Below are 7,520 nucleotides of genomic sequence, written 5' to 3'. Positions count from 1 at the left end.
TATATATAATGAAAAGTAAGAAAAAGAAGAGAGAAAGAAAGAGAGAGAGAGAAACAAATATTCAACTTACAGAACCTTTTGAAACAATAAATATTTTTTTCCAAAATTCTTTACAAAAACATTGAGATAAGAATTATAAATACTTTCATATTGGATTAGTTCAAGTTGGAATAAAACCTTTAACAAAAAAGGAATAAATACCTCTATCCTTACTATTTTAAGAGATGCTAGATTCACAAACTTTGAAGATTTCTTGTTGTTATGTTGAATCTAGTCTGTATACGATACCAATTTCTTTTTATTGTTATCCAAATTTTTCAGTCTCCCTAAATGATAAAAATACTTTAAAATCTTTAGTTCTACAAATAAAAACTCATAATTATAATATGCTTCAAGGTTCAATTCCAGTATCCTTAATCTTTAAAGTACATTATAAAGCCATGATTTCTGTTTTTGTTACAAAAATAAAATTTCGTAGTAAAAAAGGAGAAACTCTTTTATTACAAACATATTTTAAAAGATCTAATACATTAATTCCTAAACCTATTCAATGGAAAGATATAACACTTCCAGAAGAATGGATTTTAGAGGTACTATCAAAACAGAACTTATAGATCAAGAAGAACCCAACACCCAATTAAAAGAAATAACTCAATATTTAGATGAAAGAGTTAAACTTTCTTTTGACAGAACAAGTAGTCATAATAGTAGATATGATAAATATTCTTCTACTTCAGATACAATAGATCTAANATTCCAAATTCCTACAAATAAAATCAATAAAATAGATTGGAATCAATATTCACAAAAGTTACAAATTATTCATGCTCCAGATTTAGGAATAATAAAACCCATAACACAATCTCGTTTTAATACTTCTTTCGTTTATTATTGGAACATAGATGGAATGACTGAATATAATATTCTTAGTATTTTACAACAAATGACTATGACAGCAAATGTCTATAAAACTCAAACAAATACACAAGATAGAACCATAGGCGAACTCCTTATAGCTGGTTTTTCTGGCCAAATTAAGGGTTGGTGGGACTATTATCTTACAAATCAACAACAAGAAGATATTCTAAATTCTATAAAAACTGATGAAGATGGGATACCAATTTTAGATGAAGATGAACATCCCCAACAAGATGTTGTAGCTACTTTAATCCTAACAATCTCTTTACACTTTACAGGTGATCCTTCACATTTAAAAGATAAAAATGTTGAATTATTATCAAGTCTTAAATGTAAAAAATTAAGTGGTTTTCAATGGTATTAAAAACTTTTCTAAACAAAGTCATGCTTAGGGAAGACTCTAATCAACCATTTTAGAAAGAAAAATTCCTAGCAGGATTACCAACTCTTTTAAGAGAAATGATTAGAAATAAAATTAGAGAATCATGTGGAAAACAAATAATTCCTTATAATAAATTTATTTATGGTCAATTAATTAGTATAACTCAACAAGAAGGTTTAAAAATATGTCAAGATCTAAAATTACAAAAACATTTAAAATGGGAAATGAAAAAAACAAAACAAGAATTAGGAACTTTCTGTCAATAATTTGATATAAATCCTAATAAACCTTCTCCTTCTAAATGCCTAGGAAAAATTTTAAATACAATAAGAAAAATTCTAAATCAAAAGAAGAATTTTATAAGAAACCTTATAAGAAAATTAAAATTTTCAAAAAAATATCCTAAAAAACCCTTTAAAGATATTGAATGTTATAAATGTCATAAAAAAAGACATATTGCTAATTATTGTAGATTGAATAAACAGTTAAATGAATTAGGATTAAATGAAAAATATTAAATAAAATTTCTAATCTTTTAATTCTTCTTAGTCTTATAATTCAGAATTTGAAAAATTTTCTTCTAAATTCAAAGACGAAAATGAATCTTTACAAATAGTTGAATTAATTACATCTAATAACGAATCTGAAAAACAAATTAATATGTTTCAAAAGATCAACAATTCCTTCTTGATATTCTAAAAAAAATAAATGATCCCAATATTCAAAAAGAATAGCTTGATAAAATTTTAAAGTCTCTCAAAGAAAATAAAGAAGAAAAAACAGAAATAAAATATACTACTTTACCAAATACTTCTAAAAATACTTACGACCTGACCAATATTTTAGAAAAAAGAAAGAAAATAAAAAATAAAGATATAACAATCCAAGATTTACAAAGATATATAAAAGAAATAAAACTAGAACTAAAAGAATTAAAAGAAAAACAAACACAAGATTATGAAATAATCAAAGGAATATTAGATAATATTAATATATAAAATTCCGAAGAATATGAAGATAATGAAATTAAAACATTCAAAAACTTAAGAAAATTTCAGAAGATTTTCTTTTTGTATTAAGAGAAATAACATCTAGAAAAAACATACTAAAAATAAATCTAGTATTTTCAGAAAATTTTAAAATTAATACAATAGCCCTTTTTGATACTGGTGCTGATTTAAATTGTATAAAACCAGTGATAGTACCTAAAAATTTTTAAGAAAAAACTAATGAAAGTTACGGCTGCTAACAAGTCTAAATTAAATGTTAATTCAAAAACAAAAGCATCAATATCCAACAATGAAATTTTTATTAAAACTACATTCGTTCTAGTTAATGATATACATCATACTGTAATTCTAAGAACACATTTTATAAGATTAATTACTCCATATAAAGTAAATAATAATTATATCTTTTTAAATTTAATTACAAAAAATTAGAATTTGAATTCTTAGAAAAACCCCGTACGAGAAATATCAATTTAATAAAAGCACATTCTATATATGAAAATAGTATTAATATACTAATTCGAAGAAAAAAATTTCATTTAGAAAATCTCAAAAAATATATTTCCAAAAAAGTTATAATAAAACAATTAGAAACACAAGAACCTCAAAATAAAATTTCAAAACTCCAAAAACTATTAGAAACAAAAATTTGTTCAGAAATTCCAAATGCTTTCTGGAATAGAAAACAACATATTGTAATGATAAACAAATTCCAACCAAAGCTAGACCAATAAAAATGAATTATGATATAGAAGAACATTGTAAAAAAGAAATACAAGATTTGGAAAGAAATGTCTAATTTCCAAATCTAGATCTCCTTGGAGTTGTACTGCTTTTTATGTTAATAAAAATTCTGAAATCAAAAGAGGGGACTCCCAGATTAGTAATAAATTACAAACCATTAATAAAGCATTAAAATGGATCAAATACCTTGTACCAAATAAAAAGATATATTACAAAAACTATGAGAACCGAAATCTTCTTCAAATACAATTAATAATTGTAGGGGAATTTTTATTAGCATAAGATTTTGTAAAATAAGAGGTACATATTGAAATCTTTATTGCCAAGCCAATTAAATCTACACCTTGCAAGCAAATTTCGAATTTTTGGTAGGAATATTACCAATTTGTATATCATGCAATATACAAGGAAATAAGATAAAGAAATTCATGGATATTCAAAATCAAAAATCAAGGATTTAAATCTCACAAATTGGAAGCAAATCCTTGGCTTAGCCACCAAGGAAAATCGAGTGATTTCGATGCCTTATGCGTGAGATTTGGCTGCCACATTAAACCCTCTCCCCTCCACCTATAAATAGGCCACCACCCTTAATCATTCCCCACACCCCAATTTCGAATTCCCTTGCTGTATAATCTCGAAATTCCAGCAACTCCCCTAGCCGAAATTTTGCTCCAAATCTGTCTATAAGTTAGACCAAAAGTCGAAGCCGAGGCGCTGTCCGAGCAAGAGCAAGAAGCGATCCAATTCTCGAAGCCAAACACCTACGTTTCTTTAGCAATTCAAACACTGTAAGTGGGCTTGTTTAAAAAGTTAAATTTCGGTTTTGATGCTTATGAAATTTCGGTTTTTGGTTTAAAAGCCAAACACCTACGTTTCTTTAGCAATTCAAACACTGTAAGTCGGGCATTATGAATTCACAGTGATGCCTTTTGGTCTGACAAACGCACCGGCAGCATTCATGGATCTGATGAACAGAGTATTCAAGCCGTTCCTGGATCAGTTCATAGTGGTATTCATCGACGATATCCTCGTCTATTCTCCTGACGAGATGAGCCATGAAGAACACCTTCACCTTGCTTTGCAAACCTTAAGGGAGAATAAACTCTATGCTAAGTTCAGCAAGTGTGAATTCTGGCTAAGGAGTGTGTCATTTCTAGGACACGTGATCTCTAGAGCAAGAGTGTCAGTGGATCCAAGGAAAGTAGAGGCGATTACAAAGTGGCCGAAACCTAAGAACGCCACCGATATCAGAAGCTTTCTTGGATTGGCAGGTTACTACCGGAAGTTTGTCGAAGGATTCTCCTCGATAGTCATGCCATTGGCGAAGCTCACACAGAAGAATTCTAAATTCATCTGGAATGAGGATTGTGAGAACAGCTTCCACACATTGAAGGACTCGCATCCACGCCAGTATTGATCCTGCCCGTAGAAAATAAAGATTTCACTATCTACAGTGACGCCTCTAAGGATGGTTTAGGATGCGTACTCATGCAGGAAGGAAGAGTGATCGCCTACGCCTCAAGGCAGTTGAAACCGCACGAGCAGAACTACCCCACTCATGATCTGGAACTATCAGCGGTTGTCTTCGCCTTAAAGATTTGGAGGCACTACCTCTACGGTGCTAAATGTGAAATCTTTACAGACCATCAGAGCCTCAAATACTTATTCACCCAAAAGGAGCTGAATATGAGGTAAAGACGATGGATCGAACTTTTGAAGGACTATGACTTGACCATAAGCTACCATCCGGGTAAAGCAAACAAAGTGGCTAATGCGCTAAGTCGGAAGGGCCCAGGAAAAGTAACTCTAGCTTCCCTCTCGGCCCAGCCATGTCTGCAGGAGACCGTCAAGTTAAACCAAGATAGAGACCCGGTACTGCTTAAACTTAAGGATCAAGTCAGAGAAAGGAAATCGCAAGATCATCAGATGGATGACAAGGGAATCCTGTGGATGAAAGGAAGATTGTGTGTACCAGACAGTGGTAACCTTCGCCAAGAGATAATGGCAGAGGCGCACAAGTCTAAATTCTCAGTCCATCCAGGCAGTACAAAAATGTACAGAGACCTCAAGAATAGTTTCTGGTGGAATGGCATGAAGAGAGATGTAGCCGAATTCGTCTCCAGATGTCAGGTATGCCAGCAGGTCAAGGCAGAACACCAGCGACCTGGAGGATTGCTGCAACCTCTGGAAATTCCCGAGTGGAAATGGGAGCATATTTCCATGGAATTTGTGGTAGGATTGCCAAAGTCTAGGCAGAGCCACGATGGTATTTGGGTGATCGTGGACAGACTCACGAAGACTACACACTTCTTACCCGTCTGCATGAATTACAATCTCGACAAGTTGGCTTCGCTGTACATGGATAATATTGTGAGACTGCATGGAGTACCAGTGAGCATCCTATCTGACAGAGACCCGAGGTTCGTCTCACGCTTTTGGAAGAGCTTTCAGGAGGCTATGGGAACGAAAGTGACCCTAAGTACGGCCTATCATACTCAAAACGATGGGCAAACTGAGAGAACCATCCAAACCCTAGAAGATATGCTGAGAGTATGCGCCCTTGAATTCAGTAGCAACTGGAGCACTCACCTACCCTTAATTGAGTTTGCTTACAACAACAGTTACCACAGCATCATCGGAATGGCCCCATACGAAACTCTCTATGGAAGGAAATGTCGATCACCACTTTATTGGGACGAAGTGGGAGAGAAAGCCTTAGTGGGACCCGAGCTAGTACAAATGACAGTGGACAAGGTCAAAATTGTCCGAGAAAAGCTCAAGGCAGCTCAAGACCGACAGAAGAGCTGGGCCGATCTTAAAAGAAGGCCTGTAGAGTTCAACGTGGGAGAGAAGGCTTATGTGAAAGTCTCGCCTATGAGAGGTGTTGTCCGATTCAGTAAAGCCGGGAAACTGAACCCTCGATATGTTGGACCATTCGAAATTTTGGAAAAAGTGGGCACGCTAGCATGCAGGCTGGCACTGCCACCAAACATGTCAAGAATCCACAACGTGTTCCACGTGTCCCAACTAAGGAGGTACATTCCAGACCCAAGTCACGTGTTGGAAGTAGAACCACTCATAATTGAAGGGAACTTGGGAGAAGAACTGAAATATGAAGAAGTCCCCATCAGAATCGTGGACACCAAGGAACAAGTTCTTAGGCGACCTACTATTCCCTACGTCAAAGTGCAGTGGTCCAACCACACCGAGCGAGAAGCAACTTGGGAAGTTGAAGAGAAGATACGAAAGGAATATCCCTACCTATTTGGTGACCAAGCCAACTCAAGTTTCGAGGACGAAACTTCTCATAAGGAGGGAGGGATGTGAGAACCGAAATCTTCTTCAAATACAATTAATCATTGTAGGGGAATTTTTATTAGCATAAGATTTTGTAGAATAAGAGGTACATATTGAAATCTTTATTGCCAAGCCAATTAAATCTACACCTTGCAAGAAAATTTCGAATTTTGGGTAGGAATATTACGAATTGTATATCATGCAAGATACAAGGAAATAAGATAAAGAAATTCATGGATATTCAAAATCAAAAATCAAGGATTTAAATCTCACAAATTGGAAGCAAATCCTTGACTTAGCCACCAAGGAAAATCGAGCCAATCAAGGCTGTAGGATTAGGATCAATTGGAGTCAATTATAGGAGAGATTTGACGACAAAATGGTAAGAAAATCGGGTGATTTCAATGCCTTATGCGTGAGATTTGGCTGCCACATTAAACCCTCTCCCCTCCACCTATAAATAGGCCACCACCCTTAATCATTCCCCACACCCCAATTTCGAATTCCCTTGCTGCATAATCTCGAAATTCCAGCAACTCCCCTAGCCGAAATTTTGCTCCAAATCAGTCTCTAAGTTAGACCAAAAGTCGAAGCCGAGGCGCTGTCCGAGCAAGAGCAAGAAGCGATCCAATTCTCGAAGCCAAACACATACGTTTCTTTAGCAATTCAAACACTGTAAGTGAGCTTGTTTTAAAAGTTAAATTTCGGTTTTGATGCTTATGAAATTTCGGTTTTTGGTTTAAAAAAAATTCGGTCGAGCTCCGTCTCCCGTCTATTCGTTTCTATGAAATTTTGATACGTTATGTTTTGACACTGTGAGAATTCCCTGAAAATGGGTGGAATTCCAACATATGGCCCTTCACGGCGGGATAGAACCGTTTTATGGCCTCGCCCCCTTAGAGGATTAAAACTTAGGGACTGACGTCAGTAAACCGTTAAAGGTGAAAAATCGCAGTGTTATTATGTTATGGATATGATGTTACGATTATGAAAAGCATGCTGCATTTATATGTTATGTTTTCGAAATTGTTATAAAATTTTATGTTTTGTTCGAAATTCCCCCATTTACTGAGTATTTCCCAAAATACTCATCCCCTTACTCTCCCCTCCCAGATAAGTCCGAAGAACAGGTTGAGGATGAAGAATCCGAGCAGTTCTGGGGATGG

Source organism: Primulina huaijiensis, chromosome 17 (assembly GCF_012295235.1).
Source record: "Primulina huaijiensis isolate GDHJ02 chromosome 17, ASM1229523v2, whole genome shotgun sequence".
In the NCBI taxonomy this organism is placed as follows: Eukaryota; Viridiplantae; Streptophyta; class Magnoliopsida; order Lamiales; family Gesneriaceae; genus Primulina; species Primulina huaijiensis.
Note: the sequence above shows the minus strand (reverse complement) of the source record.